General features: G+C 36.6%; 1 protein-coding gene across 1 annotated transcript in view; it reads right to left on the bottom strand.

The window, feature by feature from the left end:
* The window catches only part of LOC121728540 (leukocyte receptor cluster member 8 homolog), a 138,045-nt gene that overhangs the window by 92,653 nt on the left and 23,214 nt on the right, over positions 1-22,178 (bottom strand). The window lies entirely within an intron of this gene.

Raw genomic sequence — 22,178 nt, 5'->3', positions numbered from 1 at the left:
TTCATTAGTAACATCTGATTAAAAAATATTCGTGGCGACAGAATTAAAAGAACAAACGTTTTACACGAAATACCATGTATTACAGAGCTAAAATAAGGTTAAGGCTTAGCCTTATTTTAGCTTAGTAATTTTTATTATTATTTAAAGCCTTACCTTATAATATATAATTAAAATTACCAAATCTTAAGTGGCTAGCTCCAAATATCTCATCTGTATTGTCTAACCGTCTGTCTGATGACTTTTCACTGTCCGCCTGAAATCTATAAACATAATAATCTATAACTACAGTTTTTATTATCAGAATTTCATTGAAAAAGTACAACAAGTGCAGTAGCATTGATCGTGAACTGGCGATTCCTTGAATGGGTTTACTGACTTCACCTTCACACCGCGGCTGTTCAGCTCAATAATATCGCACTTAATTTCCTGCAGACAGCAGAACCGACAGTAAATAAAAAATATATCTTAAATAACTATAAATAATCTTAAACTCGACATAACTTGAAATATTAAATGATTTTTGGGATTAGACTCACAATTTTATAGTGTATAGTGTAGAACAACTGCTATAATAATTATGTGGACTTGACTCAAACAATATTTTTTCAATTCAGCTTTACATCACATCAGTATAACAGTCCCGTGGACGTAAGTTCCCGAACTCGTGGTACGGGTGTAAGTTAAAAGAAGATCGATAATGGTACTAGAACAATTTTTTTTGTGGTTACTATCAAGCTAATTTTTGTAAGTAGCTTCATTTTGATAAGACGAACAACATTTTATATTCGAAAAATCTCGAAAGTGGTAGCTAACAGTGATAGAATGGATTTCATATATTATTGACTTGATGGTCCTAAAATATGGATTGTTCTATTTGTAGGACAATGTTACTCTTAAATCATATGACTATTAATCTATCAATATACAAAAAATCAGCTCGGTAGGATTCCGTTATAGGGTTCTGTAATTAACAAAACTTGGTTGACTACTGAACCCTAAAACGGAACACTAACAAGCTGATTTTTTGTATATTGATAGGTTAATAGTTATGTAATTTAAGAGTAATATTGTCATACAAATAAAACAATCCATATTTTAGGACCATCAAGTAAAATACGTATGAAATCCTTTCTATCTCTGTTAGCTACAAACACAAAAAATTTGCTTGTTAGTAATGACAAAAAAAATTGGATCCCGTACTAAATGTTATTATTCCTTACAAAATATTATATTTAAATATTATCTTTAATAGGGCGCAGGGCGCTCATAGCACATACAGTAATTAGTTTGACATTTAATTGCACACGTCATATCAGAATATTGACAGAAAGGTTGTCAAACGTTTTGTTTACTTTGCCTGTGCTGGTGCTAAATCTAGCGACAACTTGCAGTAGCATATCTTAGCGGGCCCTCTTGACCACTGATCCACAGAGGTCGTTAAAGTATTATACAGGGTGTAACAAAAATCAGTGATAATACTTTAGGGTGTGTATGTGTTCCTTATAGAGAGTTCACTGTGAATAGCAGCGCTGAAAGACCAATTTTTTTTTCACTTTTGTATGGGGAAACTCGCGACGTTCGGGCGCCCACACAAAAGTGAAAAAAAATTTGGTCTATCAGCGCTGCTACTTTCACAGTAAACTCTCTATAAGGAACACATACACACCCTAAAGTATTATCACTTTTTTTTGTTACACCCTGTATAAGTAAATGTATTATAATATTATGTATGTTAGTTTTAAGGTATTTATAATATGAGTCTTTGTTGCCCGAAGTAAATAAAAAAGTATAAACTCCTATCGTTATTGGCAAACGATATTTTCTTGTGTAATGTAGTAAGTAGAGCTAGTAACAGGAAAGCGTGGCACGGTCACGGCCCAGCAGACCGAATCATGTCCGACTGCAGTCAACGAGGACGGACGAGGACGGACAACACGCGGACGTTGGTGCTAAATACTCACCATTAGCCATTTGGCAACAGCAACTTTGGCTAGCCCTCTGGTCGGTTACCCATAAGTCTCCCGCAACACTTTTGATTAGTGTATTATATTTCGTGTATACCGGTGATGAGGGTGTAACAAAACAAAGTATTATACTTTAGGGGTGAGTACGAGTTCCATGTAGAAAGTTCACTGTAAAAGTAGCAGCGTTGAAATACCAATTTTTTTTTAACTTTTATATAGGGACACTCGTGACGCTGTTCCCTGGGGCGCTTGCCCATACAAGAGTGAAAACATAAGTACTTGGTTTTTCAGCGAAGCTTTTAACATAATTTTGTTACACCTTGTATGTACAACCAAATTAAATTCTTAGCTAAATCAATCACTTGCTAATAGCTCTCGGCAATAACCGTTTATCGTTGTAACAGACGATGTGTGAAAAACGATGATTCTTAATATACATTTACATCGCAGACAATTGGACGCTGTTAAGCATTAGTGTCCTAACCCACACAATTTTATGTTGTTTAATTTTGAATGCAGTCTTGTTCTAAATCATCTAAGGAACATACCTGCATTCAAAACTCAGTACGCAATTTTTTTGTGGGTTAGTACACGAATGCTTAACAATGTCCAATTATGGTTATACTTCTTGTTGAGATTCAAAATATACCTTTTCAAAAATATTAGGTGCAGTTTAATGTTTTGCTGCCTCTCCACGTTAGTACTTAAGCGGATACAACAAGGGAGCTAGAGAAATGAAAAACATTAAGTATATTTTGTAAAATCTATTTCTATTGATGTCTCCCAAACCTCAAGCCAGAGATGCAGATGCAGAGGGCGATAGAGATTAGAGACAATTACTAAGTACAAGTACAGCTTGCACTGTACGTCTGAACCGAAAATCCCCTAATTTCTTCTCCAAAACTTAACCGATTTTTTCATTAAAAAAAAAATAAAAAAAAAAAAAATATCCACAGCTGAACATAATATAACCTCCTCCTTTTTGGAAGTCGGTTAATTAAAGCAAGGCTTGAGCTTTACTTACTTGAACTGTGTTCCTATGTTTTTTTTTGTATAATCTAGCGTTTGTTTTCTGGATGTTTGAATACAGCTGAAAATAGGACCATTTCTTTGGGTTTTAGAACGTTCATAGTATCTTTTTTAATATTATAATTAAAATATAAAAAGAAAGGAAACATAGGGACAGGGTAATACTTGGCCATTAATATTTAGGAACAAAATTATAACTACCGGCATTATCCGGGCAGTGGACGGCAGTCGCCGGACGCGTCGACGGCAGCCGTCGAGTGCCGCCGACTGCCGTCGACAAGTGGCAATACAATGAAAAAAAATCCAGCGACTGCCGTCGACGCGTGCCGTCGACAAGTGCCGTTCGTATGTAAGAAACCTTAAAGGGCATATCCGTTTGCCATAGTGCCCATAAATACGTCGATTTTGCATGCCACAGCTTCGTAATCATGGTTATAATATATCCAACGTAAAGAGGGGCAGTTAGAGTCAAACAATAACAGCTCGTCATCTTATCTAATAACACACAATACAGCGGCAAACGACGAGCGAGAAATTAGATACGAAGCAGAATATAATAAAATAAAATAAATAATAATATAAGTAATAAAATAAAAATATAAAACCAGTTATAGACTTAAAATCTCCCAGATAAAAAGTTAGTTTAGTATTCATTGACTATATAATATTATGCTCATAATCACATAGAGTATACACACACATATAAACTACTTAGACGTGGGAGAACCATGCTTTGGCACGAATGGGCCGGCTCGACCGGAGAAATACCACGTCCTCACAGAAAGCCGGCGTGAAACAGCGCTTGCGCTGTGTTTCGCCGAGTGAGTGAGTTTACCGGAGGCCCGATCCCCTACCCTATTCCCTTCCCTACCCTCCCCTAATCCCTCCCCTTCCCATCCCTACCCTCCCCTATTACCCTATTCCCTCTTTAAAGGCCGGCAACGCACCTGCAGCTCTTCTCATGCTGCGAGTGTCCATGGGCGACGGAAGTTGCTTTCCATCAGGTGACCCGTTTGATTGCTTGCCCTCTTATTTCATAAAAAAAAAAGTAACATAATATTTATAGATATCTAGACTAGATATATATTAGTGTTGGCCGCAACTTTGTGCCGCCACAATTTCAATTATTACGAGTTCCGACCGTACTTCTGTGATGAAAACTATCTTATGCTAATATCTTATTATCTTATGCTAAGTACTCACATACGGTTTTTAACCGACTTCCAAAAAACGAGGAGGTTATATATTCGGCTGTGGATATTTTTTTTTGTATGTTCGACCACTACTCCGCCGTTTGTGAACCGATTTTCAAAATTTTTATTTTGTTATATTAGGTTTCATTTCTATTTGGTCCCATTTTCACAAAAGTGGTGATCTGATGATGGGATCCATGAGTAATCGAGGGAACTCCTCAAAATTTATATCAAAACATATGGTGATTTTGGTTTTATGAGAAGCATCCTAAGCATGTGCTACCAAAACGCAAGATTTTGCACCAATGTTTACTATGGTTCCGAAGATACTAAGAGAACTCCGGATTCCTTATAGATACAAGTTTGGGGGCTTAGGCGTTGTTTTAAGAACTGAAAGCATATGCTACTATGCAAATTACATTCATCATCATCATCATCACTACCATGTCAGGGTCACCAATGTCACAACTCACATGGTTGTAAATGGATACAATATACACACAACACCATAACCTATCATCAGTCATCACGTTATGTCCTTATTTATTTGGTACATTTCAAAGCGATTTAAATACAAAAAAAAATATACTTAATGTTGTTTCAAAATACATAATAAGTATTTCAAGTAAGTACCACAAAATTGAACATAAGTAACAAATTCAACCTTTACTCCAGAGCGTAAGGCACACATTTGGGTTGGACTGAAGAAAACGGGGCACTATGAAAAGACTTAGAAAAATTTTTCGTCAAAATTTTAACCTCTTATAACCACCCTTTTTGAATATACCAATCGATAGGGGGCGCCAAGGGGAGCAAAAAAGCTCAGATAAACTTTAAATATACTTACGCGATGGTTAGTAGGTAAGTAACTAAAAAAGTGAAATTATTATTTTTAACAAAAAATTAAAACCGACTTCCAAGGTAAAAACAATAATAACATCCTTATAATATGAACCAAAAAAGTATTAAATAATTTTTCCTATCTAATAAGTAGTGCCTTTTTCCGAATTCGGCTAAACCTCAACTATTTCTGTACTCAATCTTCATAATTTTGAAGTCGGTGCCAGTTCCAAAAGTTTCAAATATTCTGTCAGAGAACTAAAGATTCAGCTATCTGGTACCGACTTCAAAATGTTGAAGATTGAGTACAGAAATAGTTGGGTTTAGCCGAATTCGGAAAAAGGCACTATTAGATAGGAAAAATTGTTTAATACTTTTTAATTCATATTATAAGGATGTTATTATTGTTTTTACCTTGGAAGTCGGTTTTATATTTTGTTAAAAATAATGCTCGATAGTTTTACTCGAAATCGAACAAAAACCACCGTGTGGACCGCAAAACTCACAGCTCGATGGCTCGCATCGAGCCAGTTTGAAGGCTCGAATCGAGCCGGCTTGACAAATTTTTGACACAGTTATTCTTCCTTAGTTTTATTAGTCGTAGCCACAGATTCGTAGCTAATTTCCTTCGAAATGTAGTAAAACTATCAAGCAATACTGAATGTATGGACGAAACCCCGAGCCGTGGTTTTTACTCTACGTGAATGCTCGATCGAGCAAAACCGTATGTGAGTACTTACACTTATATTCTTTCCTGGCTCTAAATATTGTTTTGTGCCAGTGAAGGTATTTTTATTTAAATACTAGTTGACGCTCGCTACTCCGTTACGCTAAAATACGTTTATAGCGCCGGAACCGTACATTTTCCGGTATTAAAAGTACTATGTCCTGTCCCGGGTCTAAAAGTATAGAATACCAAATTTCAGCAAAATCGGTTCAGCGGTTTGGACGTGGAGAGATAACAGACAGACATACTTTCGCATTTATTATATTAGTATGGACACCAATGATTATGTTTCCACTTGTTGGCAACACCTAGAAGTCGACATCCGGCGACCGCTGATTGGCGCGTTTTTGCTGTCTGGTGGGGCGCCATGTCGAGTGGGGGCGCCACTGGACTGAATAAAACGGACGTGCTTGGCGGTTTAAGGGCTTTTTGCAAGATCACTGCAAGATTGACGTTAAAAGTTATAATAGTGTTCGCGTTTCCCTTGTGATTAATTAGTGTCATATCGTTTATTTAGGACGTTAATTATTAAAGTATTTATTGAAGATTTATGACATTTAATGATTTAAAATAAATACCTGTTAGACGGTGTTCACGTTTACTTAGTACCCGTTGTTAACATCAGAAGTGCTTATCTACGCGCCATGGGGAAGCATAAGAAGAAAAATCGTAAACGCGCTCGATCATCCAGTAGTTCGAATAGTTCTAATAGCGCGGTAAGCTCTGCCAGTGCCCGAACCCCGTCACCTCGTCCGCCGAAACATAAGCGGAGGACAAGAGACCGGTCAAGTAAGCCTACACGTTTATTTGGATCTAATCTGGTGAGTCAAAATAATTCATCTACTTTAAATAATATTATACCAGAATTTGACCCTTTGAAAGACGATATTAATGCATGGCTTAAAATTATCCAGTCTCACGCAAATACGTTTTCTTGGTCTGACGAAATAACCCGTTATCAAGCGTTAAATAAGCTTAGAGGTTCAGCCAAATTATGGTATGACTCATTGTTACGCACTGATCATCAATGGCCGTCGTGGAAATGGATAGATTGGCATAATAAGTTATCTGTTAGCTTTCAAATTCAAAGAAATATGTTTGAGCTTTTAAAAGAAGTAATAGAACGTAAACCAGTAGAAAACCAGTCGTTATATGAGTTTTACTTTGACCAAAAATGTAGAATAGATAGGTTACGTTTGAATTTTTCTGACCAGGATGTAATTTCAATCGTTCTCGGTAATATTAGTGATGGAAATATAGAAGCTAATTCGTTTAGTTCGTGTGATCAGTTCGCAAGTTATTTGCATAGTCGAACTTATAAATCAAAAAAACAAGCGAACGTCTCACATTCAAAAGTTAATAATATCCAATTACACGCGGGTAGTAGCATAAATATGGCGAATAATAGAACGGTGTCGTCGGGTCTGTCCGGTTCGAGCGAGAGTGGTTTACAAATACGAAAAACAATAAAGTGTTATCTATGCGGTGGCAATCATAAACGTATGCAATGTGATATTAAATGTGAGTTTTGTGGAATTAGAGGGCACGTTGATTCTACATGTAACCGAAAGAAAAATGTTAAAAGTGAACAAAAATGTGATAAGCCGGAAGTTAAGTTAGTATCGTCGTCGAATTCACGGGATAAATTTGTTAAGAGTGTGGTTTTTAATAATACGCTATTTCACGACGCGTTCATTGATATGGGTAGTAGCTGTTCGATTATTTCACAGTCGTTAGTAACGAAATATAATTTACGACCGTCTGTATTACCTGTTCCGATTACGTTACATGGATTTAAAAAGCATTCGGTACAAACTGTAAATACTGTGTTAAAAGTGAATTTAAGACTTGATTCTGTGGACATAAAGGACGTAGATTTTTATGTAATGGACGGCTTAGACGGATGCGATATTTTGATTGGGCGAAATGTTACGGAACGATCTAATTTAATGTATGTTAGAATAGGTAAAGTTTTGCAATTTAGTTACGCGGAGGGTTCGAATGAATTTTGTAATAGCATTGGGGAAGAATTTGTTTTTGATACCGATTCTAACTACAATGAATTAGTGACGTTGTTTCAAAAGTATAGTGATTGTGTAGCTAGGTGTGTCAAAGAATTAGGAAAAGTTAATAATCATGAAATGGTGATAAATTTGACAGATTCCCGTCCAATTTACTGTAGGCCTTTTAGATCATCGTTAAATGATAGAAAAATTATCCGTGAAATGGTTGATGAGTTATTAGTTAATGATATTGTGCGGCATAGTGATTCTCCGTACGCCAGTCCGGCTCTTTTAGTAGGCAAGAAAAATGGCGAAAAGAGACTTTGTATTGATTATCGTGCCTTGAATAAAATTACGATAAAAAATAAATACCCGATGCCACGAATTGAAGATTTAGTTGATAGGTTACAAGGAAACGAATGTTTTACTAGTCTCGATTTAAAAAGTGGGTATTACCAGATACGAATGAGTGAATCTTCAGTATCAAAAACGGCTTTTGTTACGGAAGACGGTCACTATGAATTTTTGAGGTTACCATTCGGGTTGGTTAATGGTCCGTCATGCTTTCAGGAAATGATGAACAAAGTATTAGGGAATTTGAGATTTGGAAATGTGATAGTATATTTAGATGATGTTTATTTGGTCACTAAAACAATTGAAGAAAATTTAAAATTATTAGAATCAGTGTTAGAAATTTTTCAAAAAAATGGATTAACTTTAAATTTAAAAAAATGTCACTTTTTCAAATCTGAAATTGAATTTCTTGGCTATAAAATAAAACCAAACGTAGTAATGCCGAATGATGCTAAATTAGAAGCTGTGAAAAGTTTTCCGACACCCAAGAACGTTCATCAGCTTCGTCAATTTTTGGGGTTGATAAATTATTTTCGAAAATTTATAAAGAATTGTGCAATGATATCGGCACCTTTAACTAAATTACTAAAAAAAGATTCTGCTTGGGTGTGGGAAAACAATCAAAATACTGCATTCTTGATTTTAAAAGAGAAATTACTTTCTGGTAATGTATTATCTATGTTTGATCCATCAAAAGAAAAAGTTCTGTATACCGATGCCAGTCGAGAAGGTTTAGCTGGTATTCTTATGCAGGTTACTGACGAGGGTGAAAAACCTATCCATTATTATAGCAGGCAAACGACAGAGGATGAAAAACGTTATCATTCATTTGAACTCGAGTTACTTGCAATTATCGCTTCATTACAAAAGTTTAGACTTTACCTATTAGATTCTCCGTTCAAAATTATTACTGATTGTAATGCGGTTAAGTATGCCTTGACAAAAAAAGAAATAATACCCCGAATTGCACGATGGGTTTTATTGACACAGGAATTTGCTTTTGATATAATCCATAGAGAGGGCTCGCGTATGCAGCACGTTGACGCATTAAGCAGAAATCCCGTGCCAACCGGGGAAAAGTACGAATCGGAAGTAATTATGTCGATCACTGAAGGTGATTGGTTGTTATCCGTTCAGTTACAAGATCCAGAATTAGTTAAAATCAAAGGAATATTAGAGTCAGGACAAGCCGATGATAATAAGGATATTTTTGATAAATACGAAATGTTAGGTAATAAAGTTTACAGAAGAACAACTCGCGGTCGTCGCTGGGTTGTTCCAAAAAAATGTATCTGGCAAATAATTAAAAGTAACCACGACGATTTAGGACATTTCGCATTAGATAAAACGGTAGAGCGTATTGAAAGTTTATATTGGTTTCCTAGAGTACGTCATACGGTTAAAAAATACATTAAAAATTGCATAAATTGTGCTTATTATAAAATGAAAGGTGGTCCTAAAGAAGGCGAGCTTTACTCTTTGCCTAAGCATGCTCAGCCTTTTCACACACTTCACCTCGATCATTTGGGTCCATTTGTAAAATCAAAGTCCGGAAATAAGTATCTTTTAGTCATGGTAGATTCTTTTACTAAATTTGTTTTTATATCCGCTGTAGAAACGACTAGCGCAGCTAATGTAATAATGGAATTAGATAAAATATACAAACATTTTGGAAATCCACGACGTATTATAAGCGATGCTGGTACGGCTTTTACATCTAAAGACTTTATTGATTATTGTACAAATAAGAATATTAGACTACATAAAGTTGCTACAGGAATGCCTCGTTCAAATGGGCAGGTTGAAAGATTTAATAAAACCATCCTAGATGCCATGCGAACTTTAGGAGCTAATAGTGATGACGATTGTTGGGATCAGTACGTTACAATATTGCAACAAGGTTTGAATACTACGATACACAAAACTATTAATGCAGTTCCAAGCGAAGTTTTCTTCGGGTATCGCTTGCGTACTGACGGTGACAGCATTATAGGTCTAGAACTTGATAACGGGGATATAACGGATGTGACTGATTTGCGTAAGAAAGTGGATCGAAATTTAAAAAGCAATGCAATTAATCAGAAAAAGAATTTTGATAGTTCACGAATAAGGGCAAAGAAGTATGAAGTAGATGATTTAGTACTCATAAAAATTCAGAGCAAGAGTAATGAGGGTCAAAGTACAAAGTTAATGCCAGTATTTAAAGGTCCATTTAGAATTAAAAGCGTGCTAGGCAATGACCGATACGAGGTGACGGATTTGAGAGGTTCAGAGCGTAGTGACAAGAAATATACGGGCACGGCAGCTGCCGAGAATATGAAGCCCTGGATTAGAATCGATGATTGGGCTATGGAACAAACAGTATAGTAAGTACACCGTGTTGGCAAGTATGTATTAATTAAACGGCTCTTACAAAAAAAAAAAAAAAATTAAAGTATTTAATAAGTGCTGTAAAACATTTTGATTTCATGATGCAGATTGCTGATTAATAATTATTTTGGTTAAAATAGTTTGTTTTGCGTATTTAGACTGATGTGTTATTGGAGTTGTTGTACTTAAGTGAAGCGGTTACGCTCTTTAAGTGTATGAAACTCTAAGTAGCATTGTGGTAGCTCTATCGATGTGATCAGATCAACTCGGTCTCTCAAGTGAAGCGTGTGCTCTTTGGGTGCGAGGGTCTGGTGATCGATATAGTGTGTTAAGGTTGTTACGCAAAACAAATATTTGCTATTTAAGGTATAAACTTTTGATGAAGCTTATTAGTATAGTTTTAACATTCTGTAATATGTTTCAGGATCATATTATCAGCATGAGGGGTGTCAGGGGCTGACACCGTGCAGAATGGCCGTGTTGGCAACACCTAGAAGTCGACATCCGGCGACCGCTGATTGGCGCGTTTTTGCTGTCTGGTGGGGCGCCATGTCGAGTGGGGGCGCCACTGGACTGAATAAAACGGACGTGCTTGGCGGTTTAAGGGCTTTTTGCAAGATCACTGCAAGATTGACGTTAAAAGTTATAATAGTGTTCGCGTTTCCCTTGTGATTAATTAGTGTCATATCGTTTATTTAGGACGTTAATTATTAAAGTATTTATTGAAGATTTATGACATTTAATGATTTAAAATAAATACCTGTTAGACGGTGTTCACGTTTACTTAGTACCCGTTGTTAACACACTTTGCAGTAATAAAATAGATGATTGTTTCCAATAAGTCAAGTTCTAGCGTTGACCTCAACCTTGATAATATGTATAAATAAGACGATAAAAAATTATATTAATATGACGTCACAAGAAGATTACGATGTAGCTAACTAGTTTATGTCAATAATATTGAATATAGAATTGAGATAAAGCTTTTCACGTGAGGTAGGTTCATAATTAACGCAAACAGCCAATTTCGAAAGTTATAAAGTATAATTGTCATATTTTTGCTGTCTATGCTTTATTTCTGCTAATCAACTATTATCTAAACTTTAAAAATAAAAATTAAAAAAAAATGTTTTATTTCTGAATAGATTTGAATCAAATACTTTGAGAACGTTGTTGCTACTGGTGCCTACTGCCTGTCACTGATTCGAGAACTAAAACTTTAGTTATTCATTTTTGTTTATACATAAAATTTAAAGTTATGCCATGTGAGGTCTGAAGACTTTGTATGTAAGTTTTTATTTTAATAACATCACACACGTCAATTATAATATAAACACTTTATTGAGATGACGTTAATTATTCTTAAGGGCACTTAGATAATTTCCATACAAACAAGGTTCATTCCTCGATAAGAGGTACAATCTTGACATTGTTCCAGAATACAGAAATAAATCAAGATAGAACGGCTAAGCGGGTGGAGTGCGCGTGTTTCAATCTTGCTCTGTCGTGCAAGATTCGTTGAACGTTTATTTAGTCAGCGCGCACGTCTCGACTTGATTACACCGGAGTGGTTGTGCAAAAATGCCTCATTGTGCAGTGTCTAATTGTAAAAACAGAAGCACGAAAGTGAATCGGTCAAAAGAAGGTATTTCTTGCCACGAGTAAGTTATTTGTTTTAACTAAAAGCAAAGCAAAAATTGACACGATCGATTCCTTAGCAACGCACGCGCGTCGCTGTTCTATCCTGATTTACTTCTGTGTTCCAGAATATTTCATTGATAGCCGTATGATAATTGAATGCAAAATTGTTCATTTAGTAGATGATTAATTTTATCAATACTTGATTATACTATTCTGATAACGCACCTGCAACTCTTCGAATGTTGCGTCAATGGGCAAATGGATGGTAGTTGCTTTCCATCAGGTGAATCATTTGCTCGTTTGCAATTTTATAAAAAAAGGGCCGTTCAAATGTTAAAACAAGTAACCCGACACCGCGAGAGGCAAGTCTGTCAATTCAATTTTTCTTGTCTCGTTTAATTTTTAAATCGCATCACCTCGTCCCGTTACGAACCGTTGCAATGTAACTTAACCCTAATGCCAATTTCATCAAAAGTTAAAGTGAAAATCTCACGACTTCGTATCACTAATACGAAAGAAAGAGACCATTAAATCAACGATTAACAGAGCCTGCAGGCGTTAATTAAATTAACACTTGTATCGCAAGAAACGTTTACTCAGAGCAGTTTTGTGTAAAGGCGACCCCAATATCCCAATGACTCCCAATCCTCGCAGCAAGCGACCGCGACTGACAAAAATTCTAATAAAATGCAACTTTGTGACATAGGCAATAGGTTTTATTTTGCTCTACACCATTGCGAAGCAGCGGCGCCATACGTCGCTAGATCAATGTTGGTAAAAAAATTATAAACCTTTAGCTTAGTTCATAAGTATAGCATTTCATTTGAGTTTTCGTCGTGCGGCTTGCCGCGAGGATCAGAAAGTCACCTGTAGCCGTCGAGAGAACCCTAAAAAAAGATCTTCAGGGCCTTGTATTATTCGCAATGTCCATAATTTAAAACGATTTAATAACAAGTGATTCAATAGCTGCTGTATCTACGTGCCTGTGTTGTCGAGCACCTAATAACAATTCACAAGTCCTTGCAGGTATTTAGCAGCATTAATAATTAAAGCAGATCATGTGGCATTTAGATTTACATTTTGTGAAACGGTTTTGGGAAAGGCTCGCGGAAAACAGAACAGATTGGCGCAAACGGATAATAGAGGGTATCAAATTTTACGATGATGCCTGGTTCCAAGCTCTTAAAGCCAAAAAAGAGAAAAGTCAAAGTCAGTGTTCTGTGCCATCCTCTCTAATTTACTGTGGTCGCCTATGTCGCTCACGTATCGTCTTGCACAGCCATCAAAAGAGCTGTAACACAGACTAATACGCCGTAAATCGTCTGACACAGACGTAAAGGCCAATGGTGATGAAACGGTTATGTACAAACTACATCACAGGTGAGCACGAATATCTGATCGTTTCAATACTCTATTATATTTTATTCTTATTATGTTATCATATTCTTGGTAGCTATTCTAATCATAATAAAATCTGAGAAAACAATAATATTATCTTTTAATTAACATAAAATAAGACAACACGATGAACAATAATTTATGTTGCAAAACGATACAGTGTAACAAAAAATAAAGATTAATATTCTTACAATCATACTATTATAATATATAATAATTAATTTTCCTTGAGTACAACGATACGATTATTTTTGTTACCCAACTGCGTCAGAAGAAGGGTTTTGTTTTTCGAGTGTATGTGTATAATTGTGTGTAATGTATAACTTTATTGCCAAATTCTGGAAATGTTGAACCTGGCTTTTGTATTTGTGCTAAACCTAGATAGAGTCTTAGCTATTTGACGACCTCTGTGGCTCAGTGGTCGAACGCGTGGTCAGCGCTCAAGCCACGGGTCGCGGGTTCGAATCCCGCCGATGGAACAAAAAGTTTTCAATGTTTCTGGGTCATGGATGCGTATTAAATATAAATATAATGTAATATGTATCATATAATAAAAATCTTAAATACATTGTATAGTATGAAAGTATTAAATATATATTTCCGTCGTCTGGTACCCGTAACACAAGTCCTTTAGGTACTTAGCACGAGGCCAGAATGACGTGGTGTGAAGCCTCCATAGATATCATTATTATTATTTATAGGGTCTTTTGGGATAAGTTTTTTCCAATATCGTTGTTGACTGGTTATAACGACGGTAACGTGTTTGACATTAGCCACGAATACTAACCTCTGTTCCCAATATTTGATCTATCTCTGGGTTTGCCCTACTAGAGATAGGAATAGCTCACAATTGACATAAAATATATTAAGTATGTCTCTAATGTCAATTGTGAGCTATTCCTATCTGTAGTAGGGCAAAACCAGAGATAGATCAAATATTGGGAACGGCCGTAAATTAATAGAGTTTTGGCTTCTGACAATAAAATGCCCCAGAAACCGGGCACTTGTCAAATCATTGACACTGCATACATTAAACTTTAAAGGGTTGTTTGCACTGACCTCTACATATAGGGACCGTGCAGAGCGATGACACTGCCACTAGTGACGAGTAGCCGAAACTTTTACGAAAATTTTATTGACAAGCTCAAGTCAAGCTACGGAAAATTAAAGGATTTCTTGAGAAATTTGAGTATTTTCAAGCATTGTTGTATTCCCGGATGTTCTAATACATACAAGAAAAATAAAGGCAAATCGAACGATCTAAAATTTTACTATTTTCCTGCCAAAAGTATTCACATGCCATGGCTTATTGAAAAACGAAAGAAATGGATAAAAGCCGGTAAAACATACGTAAGTACTTAAAAAGTTCCATGAATGTTATGTGTAGACTCGTAAAAACACTGAATTTTGTAGATTATAACCGTAAATTCATTTAGATGAACACAATATGAACCTAACCTATAGCCGTTGCTTCTTTCAGTAAACATCCAAACTGACTTCCAAGTTCCATCTAAATATTTTTTACATACCTATGCACCGCTCATTTAATTGGCCAAGATCGGAAAATCCTGTACACCCGGCATATAATATACCTACCTACAATTTTTCCTGGAGAAGAAAATAAAAAAACTCTTTTAAAAAAGAATTTCAAAGACATCAACTAGAATGCAACAAGTTGCATCAAAAGTAAGGACTAAGGATCATTTGGAGAAGTCCTGTCAGGATTTCAACACTGAGGCACAGAATATAATAATTAGTACTCCGTAATAGTGTTTCTATCTGTAATCTTGTCAACGTGTTGGTTCTCAAAAGGATGATTCTTCAAGTAGGAAAACTATTAATAGTGCAGTCTTTGTGTGTTATTTAAAGAATACTTATATAGTGTTTACACCGATGAGGTACACTAGTTAAAAATAGTGACAGACAAAAGTTGTAAAGATGGTATCGAGCGAATCGCAGAAGGTTGATGAAATAAAAGCATTTATTTTAGTGAACTTGTTTTATTTTATTAATCCACAAGCATTTTCAGTAATTATTATAAGTATTTTTGCATCTTCATTATTTTATTGCAATATTTATCAAGTTTTTACTTTCTATGCTGATGGATGCTACTAATTACTTTTTCAGATATTTTCTTAGATAACTAGTTAAGCTTTATACATTTTTATTCACGCTTTCGTTCTTTCTTTACGGTTAGAAACTCATCCATACTCAATATTATAAATGCGAAAGTGTGTCTGTCTGTTAGCACTTCACGCCCAAACCGCTGAACCAATTTTACTGAAATTTGGTATGGATTTACTTTGAGCCCCGGGAAAGGAAATATAATACTTTTTATTCCGGAAAAATGTACGGTTCTCGCGCGATAAATGATTTTTGGCGCAACGGAGTTGCGGGCGTCATCTAGTCTTTTACTTTAATCCTTCGATCGCGGATTCTTGGAAATCTGTTGTTGTTCTCGCGGCCGCATGTGGCAACTTGGGGGTGTAAGTATTAAATCATTTTATAGTCTAAAACATATAAAAAACACTTATAAACTAGCTAGGGTCAAAGAGAATGCGAAGCCAAAGTCACTCACAAGTTACTTCTTTTACTCGCACCGTGTCGCTGCTGTCGAATTACGACGGCCTCTATAGTTTCTGCACGGTCCCTATAATACACTGGACAGGCTATGCCGTACAAAATGACAGCTATTTTTTGTGCCGATTTGAAGCGCCGCGGTGAGCGTACTGTGAACTAATTACATAGAAAATGACAACCGCCATTTGCAAAATAGTAGTTCCAAGTACACTCACTACTGCTTTCACATAGCAATCAGCGTCAATATGGCGACTTTCAAATAGGAACATTTTATTGATAGCGATCGCCTGTCCAGTGTATTATAGAGGTCAGTGGTTGTTTGTTTTTGTCAATAAATGGTAATTATACACACAATATTACGACCCAAGAGCCAGCGACAAACAGACTCCTGTCATTTTATAAAAGCTGAATGTTTATTTGTTTATAACCCCTGTAGAGGTAAGAACGACCATCAACTATGGAGTTATAATACTTATATCTATGGACGCTTCACACCACGTCAGTCTGGCCCCGTACTAAGTACCTGAAGAACTTACGGGTACCAGACAACGGAAATATATTAATCAATACTTTTATACTACTTATATAGTTTTTATTATTCGTAGACTTATAAATATATTATTTAAGATTTTTATTATATCATACACATATTTAATACACATCAACGACCCAGGAACATTGAAAACTTTTTGTTCCGTCGGCGGGATTCGCACCCGCGACCCCCGGCTTGAGCTGGCCTGCCACACACTCTTAACCACACACCCTTAACCATGTAGCCTGATATAAATAAAAAAAAAATAAAAAAAAATGAGCCACAGAGGTCGTCAAGTCAAGTCAAAAGAGGTTTCGATCGCGGTTATTTTAGGAGGCATCTAGTTCTGAAGGTCTACTTAATCGACCCGAAACTCCGTAGTTACTGGTCATTCTTACCTCATTCCGTAGGGGTCATATACAAGGAAACTTTAGCTTTCATGAAATGATGAAAGTGTGGTTCTCGCTGGCTCTTGCTCTAACAGGATAATAGTGTCAATGTGATCTGTCTGTTTATTTATCAACATTCAACACAAACTTGATATTTATCATCAGAAATATAAAGTGAGTTAACAGCAAGGACATATTTAGGACACATAATAATTTATAATATATTCAAAGGTCTAGGGCAATTCCATTAGGCGATCTGTCAGCTCGTTTGGATAAACGGTTGACGAATTAATAGACAGAAATCTGTGTACGGAACCCTCAAACATTACGACCGACAACTAGTATCATTATAATAATATTTTTATCCTATCCATATAATTAATAATAGTTTAAAAAAACTAAAAAAAAATCGGCCAAGTGCGAGTCGGACTCACGCACGATGGGTTCCGTACCATTATAGAGCAAAATTAGGTCAAATTTTGTGTATTTTTCAAAAATTTAGATTGTCATTGGCATTGTCATTAGCTTTGTCCACACTGCGCCTTTTTCTGTTCGTCAAGGGCATGCGTTATAACAACGCGGTCAACAGCGAACGTGAGGCATGCCCGCGACGCATGCCCTCTGACCGTATCCAAAACTTCAAAAATGACAATATTGGCGTTGCGTTCCTTGACGCATTCACTTATTGAATGCGCCAATATGAAAGTTGATGACGAAAACTGAAGGTGAAAGTGCACAACGGACATAGCTATTGGCTTCTTGCCTCAATACGTAATTACGTAAGCAAAGTTTCGAATTAATTAGACTGCTGGAGATAGGAAAAATCTCGCTCCGAATTTCCGTTACATACATACAGCCCAAGCTAATAAAAGCGTGTTAAAAATGAATTTTCCATTTTGTTAGTCTCGTTAATACTCGAGAACGGCTGAACCGATTTGGCTAACTTTAGTATTGAAATGTTTGTGGAAGTGCAGGGAAGTATGGTAGGAGGACAGTACGAAGTTCAGCGGATTATCTAGTTAATAATATTTTATTGTATTCCGATAGACCTAGGCTATTGAAATTTGTCCCAGTCCCTTTCTTCAACAGCATACCGGCAGTCGGCCGCGTGACCCAGATCGCGGGATCGATACCCGGCCGACGACCCCGCGACGAGCCCGCTACGACACGATACTACCCTGTTCATACTACTGGCTACTACTACTAGGTACTACTAGATAGGCATAGTATCTTAAATTTCTAATAATAATAAGCCTAGAACCGTTTAAAGCAGTAAAGGCTACCAATTTGTTTCAAAATTGTCGGGTTGCACTTCGAAGCCCCGGAAAGCCGGCAGAAGTGCAATAATACATTTTCGCCGCGTTATAGAACAGTTACATTTTCTCCCTACGTTTTACAAAATTTCGATCACGTCACGTGTCCTTACGCAAAAGAACTTATACTTAAATAAATTAAGAGTCCCTTGTAAGACAGTAAACACTATATCGATATATCGCTCACTTCCTGACGCCAAAGTTCAGTGTTAACATTCAGTTATGCAGTCCTTGTGGACGCATACCGACTTATTCATAGAGGAGTTTTCCGTCAGACTACACTAGAATCACACTAACAACGTAAGGGTCAGACCGCAACGCGACGCGTAGATGCATTGCTAAATTTATATTGAATTGCCAGACTTGTGTGACGTCTCACCGCTCACGTTCTTGAAATCTAGTAAATGGAATCAGGCGTTACTTTGCGGAAATCCATAACTTAAAATTTAGTTTGTTATTATTTTTAGCAATATTCCGCGAAATAAACTTCCACTTTTAAGTAAATGAGTGAGTGTACGCATAGGCATGCGTACAGCACCTCCCTCCTCCCACACTGCCTATGCGTACAATCGCATGCAAGAACCTGCAAACACCACCACCACACAAGCAATAATGTTGGCAAATCCGCGCAAGGCCCCTCACCACCATGCTGCATGCAGGTTGAAAACCTCGGAAAACACCGGGGCATTTTCAGAATGTGGACTCTACGAACTTAACGGACGTTGTTCGTAGAGTCCACATCCACTAAATTTTATTCTTGAAATCTGTCAATTAAATACAAATTCAGAAATTGCGGTCTAAATTGACCCTAAGTCCGAAGTCGTGATTTTCCGTGAGACTACGCTAGGACCACACCAACGTATGCCTGGAAATGCCAAGCAGTAATAAGGATTGTTGGAATTATTGAGATCCATTGGAAAGGTCAAGCTAGAATTTTCCTCAAAGGCATGGTGCATTTCCATGGTGCAACGAACTAGAAAATACCTTATAATCAATTACCTATTAAAAGTTTTAGCCCGACTACACAAATTATATAACTCGTCTAGAAGTAGGATAAAAAGAATGAAAATATTGTACAGGTATTTTAAAATATTGTTTCCACGCACACGTTAAGCCGGATAACCTAATTTTCGAATGCGTCAATGGGTCTATTAATATTTTATTGACAAAAATGAATTTCAATTAGTGTTTTCAAACAACAACTTCAACAGGAACAGCGGGGCTAAAATGGTCACATTTAGCAATTCCTCTCAATCAATTCAGCAAATTAATTTTCAAAACTGTCAAACTGACAAATGTCAAATCAGTACAAAAATACAGAAATGAATTGCAAGCAGAATTGCATTTTGCGATTTTAGATAAATGAATGAATCATTATGATTCATATCATGATTCTTCAAGGCGACCATTTTAGCCCCGCTGGAGGTTCTGCCGTAGTTAGGTTAAACGTAGTCATCGTCGTTTCCAGTAGGTCTAGCCCTGTTACGATCGCGTGCGTCCGCAGGGACGGGCGACGCGGCGCGCGGCGCGACGTTGCGTAACATAACGCGACGGTGACCGTCGCCGCATACCGCGCCCGATAACGATCTAGACTAGTCTACGATAACCCTTTTTTTATTACGCACTTTAGTGTCAATTCAGATTGCAACGAGACGCGTGGATGCATTTCTTTTGTACTGAATTGACAGACTTCAATTGCGTAAGACGTCTTTCAAATCTGTCAAATCTATACAAATTTAGAAATGCATCTACGCGTCGCGTTGCGGCCCTTATACGCCCCCCGGGTTGGGGAAGTGTCTCGTACTGAAGCACCCCGGGGGTATGTGGGACAGACTTTTACCCACTAAAACCACCTGCGATTTGCCATCAGCCGTAAAACGAAGGGTATCCTGGATCTAGTAGACAACCCTGCGTAGTTTTGTATTAGGGTCAGTTAACATTGCGACGATTAAATACTTAAATAGTTACTGACGAGGCGTTGCAATAAATCAGCCATATATAACTTAATATAACTTAATTATTTTAATTCCTAGTTTTTGAAATAAAAACTAGGAATTAAAATAAATAAATAAAAAGAGGGCTAAGATAATATAAAATTAAGTTATATAAGTTATATAATTAAAATGAATAAATGAAAAGAGGGCTAAGATAATATAAAATTAAGTTAAAAATGTTAGTAAATAAAACATAAAAAAATAATACAATTAATGTAAAAATTTAATAACTGTAAGCAATTGTCCCACCTCCTTGAAGGGGGAACAAGAGGTCCCATAGTAGGCGCCGCAAAAAAATCATCCATTCAAATTCGGAATAGTCAGCCCAACACGGCGAGCGGCTAGTCTAGCACTTCTTCTTCTTGATAAGCTAATAAAGTTTAGTTAAAAAGCTTAATTTAAAAATTCATCGCATAAAATCGCATAACATTGGTTTGATTAGTAGGTTAATTTTGATATTTTGTATTATAAGGGCAGATGACGCAAATAGTAACTTAAAACCACTTACCACAATAGCCAGAACTAACTCTGTCTATTGTGGTAATAGACTATTTTTCATGGGTAGAGTTCCGCTGTTTGCGTTCATAAAATAACGGAACAAATCTATATATTTTGATGACTCTACATTTTTTCATAATTTTTATGCACCGAAAATATTGCTTATAAAAAATAGCAAAACACCTTCCAATTTCAGTGCCGAAAAACTAGAATTTTCGTTCGCTCGTCGGCCAATTTTCATCTGTAAAAGGGAAAAAACGCGCCCGCGGCTGCAGGCCTCGCATTTGAATACCGCCGACGTCAGCCGTTACATTTGACTCGCAAATCTGTTCAATTGTTTTTGTAAGTAGTTTGGTAGCGGGGAACCGTTCACAATGATTTCCCGAGCACGGCTTATAGGTTGAGAGCTTAGAGAGGAAAATTAGCCTCAATTGGCAATGCTGAACCGCGAAGTTTTGACATTTTCAACCTCTGCACGTAAAATTTAAAGATACCTACGTTTAGTTATACGGGTTATAACTAAACGTAGGTATCTTTAAATAATTAATAGACTAATCACTGAAGTTCGAAGAAAGTAGACGCGACCAATGTATGATTTATGAACAACTTATTTATATGTGCGTCTCACGATTAAACGGATAAGGCTTAAACTGATGCTTAAACTAGGCCTTTAGGATATATCTTGCAGAAAGTGTAAGCTCCCACTTCCTATAAAACATTATCCTGCTAGTCTGTTGTCTTGTAGTGACGTCATATCTGTGACGTCACAGTACTGTATTCCACGTACCGACCCTGGGGCGGAACTATTTAATATCGCTCGTAACTCGTACAACGCTCGATTGTCTTCGACCTATCTAGCTGTGGACGTAGACGGCGGTGGACCTTTGTCCACCGCCGTCGCCGGACCGTCACCGAGAACGAGATTATTTTTAACCGACTTCAAAAAAGGAGGTTATAAATTCGACGCGTATGTAGTATGTAATATATTTTGTCAAACTAATACATACCAAGTTTTCGTATATGTTAGTCTATATCAGTTTCTGAACAAATGTGCCTTTCAAAAGTGTATGTATGTATGTTTTTATGTTTTTGTTTGCATATCTCCGTAACAACACGTCCAATTTTAAAAGTTATTTTTTTGTTGTACTATGCATTGTTCAACTTAGGGAATACTGCAAGTTTCATTACAATCGGTTGAATAGTTTTTGAGGGAAATTTTAATTCTCAATTACGTACAAATTGAAGTCAGTTTAATCTTTTTAAAATACTATTATAGGACCGATAAAATCCAACTGCATGACTTAGGCTATAGGTTTCATTATATACTGACATTGGTCTAGCGACCCATGCCGC

This window comes from Aricia agestis, chromosome 1, assembly GCF_905147365.1.
Source record: "Aricia agestis chromosome 1, ilAriAges1.1, whole genome shotgun sequence".
In the NCBI taxonomy this organism is placed as follows: Eukaryota; Metazoa; Arthropoda; class Insecta; order Lepidoptera; family Lycaenidae; genus Aricia; species Aricia agestis.
This window is presented reverse-complemented; position numbering and strand designations above follow the sequence as displayed.